This window comes from Trachypithecus francoisi, unplaced genomic scaffold (assembly GCF_009764315.1).
Source record: "Trachypithecus francoisi isolate TF-2019V2 unplaced genomic scaffold, Tfra_2.0 Lachesis_group17, whole genome shotgun sequence".
NCBI lineage: Eukaryota > Metazoa > Chordata > Mammalia > Primates > Cercopithecidae > Trachypithecus > Trachypithecus francoisi.
In genome coordinates, this window is record NW_022681462.1 from 88,749,076 (window position 1) to 88,751,277 (window position 2,202).

Sequence of the window (2,202 nt, forward strand, 5' to 3'; positions counted from 1 at the left end):
AGAAACGGATCCTTAAACAAGACCAAAATAACCCACAGACCATGAGGTTGGTTTTTCTTTTTTCCTTTTTTATTTTGTTTAAACAAATGTGCACCACGACACTTGAACGAGTAAGACAAATGCCACGAATGTGAAAGCTGCAGTTTGCAATATACCACATTTAGAACCCAGGGGAGGCAAATTAAACAGAGGTGGTAGTCATTCTAGTTAAGCAATCAGGTAACTTCATGACAAGTTGATATGCAGCATCAAAAGTGTCCATTTAAGTTTCTTTTTTCTTGACGATTAGAGGTCCCACGTTGTCTCCAGTCTGTTTGTGGTGTTTTGTGTGAGAACTATCACAGAATGGGAACTTTTTGGACCTCCAACAATGGCAGTACACAGCTTTATCTCCCTAATCCTCCATGTCAAAAGCATGTACTATCTTGGGGTTGTCTTTCTGGATGTGAAGGTTTATCATAGCTTTATTTTGAGATCTTTATCATAAAATCTTTTGTAAGCTAGATAACCAATTGCAGCTGTCCCAGCAGCAATAGTAAATGCTGTGATCCATTCAACTTGTAAGCTGGAACTGGAAGTCAGACTCATGGCGTCGCCGCTTGCGAGGCGTGTGCACTAGGATACCGGGCACAAATGGATTCCTCAACCTATTTTTATATTTATGTTTCATTTCACAGACAGACTATAGTTGAAACTTTTTTCTCTTTTAATCCATCCCAACTATATTGGCCTTATAATTGTAGTGTCGAGTACATTTTCATTCAATATAATTATTGATATAGTTAGATTTAGGTCTGCCATTCTACCATTTTTAGGTACTTGTTGCTTCTGTTTTATGTCCCACTTTTTTTTCTTTTCCTTCCTTTGTTTGAGTTAATTGAGATTTTTTTGGTATTCCATTTTGATTTTTCTATTCAATTTTTAGCTATATGTTTTGCATTATTATTTTGGTGGCTGCTCTAGGAACAACGATGTGCGTCTTTAGCTTCTTTCTTTATACCTAGAATTAATAATGAACTATGTCACATAAAATGTAGGCTGCTTTGCTATAATACAAGGAGCTCCCTTATCCAGCTCCTTTTCCAGATAGAATGTTAAGTAATATCTACCTTCTATGAACAGCAGAAGAAAAGTTGGAAGCTAATAAAGGTTGGTTCATGAGGTTTTGGGAATGAAGCCATCTCCATAACATAAAAGCAGCAAGTGCTGATATGGAAACTGCAGCAAATTATCCAGAAAATCTAGCTAAGATAATTCATGAAGGTGGCTATGATGCAGGACAGGTGAGCCCCAAATTGGGGCTGAGCCTGTGAAGGTTCTTGGCTTCTCCCAGGAAAGAATTCAAGGGTGAGCCAGTGGTAGGTAGAAGAACACAGCTTTATTGAAGTGGCAGTGTTATAGCTCCATGACTGTTCTTGCAGAGCAGAGCAACCCGTTAGGCAGAGAGTAGCAGCATGGGGGCAGTTCTGTAGTCATGTTTATACCTACTTTTAATTGCATGCAGATTAAGGAGCAGTTTATGCAGAAATTTCTACGGAAAGGGTAGTAACTTCTGGGTTGTTGAGTCATTGCCATGGAAAGGGGTGATAACTCCTGAGTGTTGCCATGCAGTGGTAAACTGACATGGCACACTGCTGGGTGTACCTTATGGAAAGCTGCTTCTACCCAGTCCCTGTTTTAGTTAGTCCTCAATTTGGACTGATGTCCAAGCCCTGCCTCTGGAGTTGAGTCCCGCTTCCTGCCTCAGTGACACTGAACAACAGATTTTCCAGGTAGAGAAAACAGCCTTCTATTGGAAGAAGATGCCATCTAGGACTTTTGTAGCTAGAGAGGAGAAGTCGATGCCTGGATTCAAAGCTTCAAAGGATAGGCTGACTCTCTTGTTAGGGGCCAGTGTAACTGGTGACATTAAGTTGATGCCAATGCTTATTTACCATTCTGAAAGTCCTAGAGCCCTCAAAAATTATGCTAAATCAACTCTGCCTGTGCTCTAGAAATGTAAGAATCAAGCCTGGATAATAGCACATCTGTTTATAGCATGGTTTGCTGAATATTTTAAGCCCACTCTTGAGACCTATTGCTCAGAAAAAATGATTCCTTTACAAATATTACTACTAATTGACAACGCGTCTAGTCACCCAAGAGCTCTGATAGAGATGCATAAGGTGATTAATATTGTTTTCATGTCTGTTAACAAAACAT

General features: G+C 39.6%; 1 pseudogene; it reads right to left on the minus strand.

Annotated features, from left to right (window-relative positions):
* Positions 1 to 262: 262 nt before the first annotated feature.
* Positions 263 to 588, minus strand: LOC117063026 (annotated as a pseudogene).
* Positions 589 to 2,202: the final 1,614 nt, after the last annotated feature.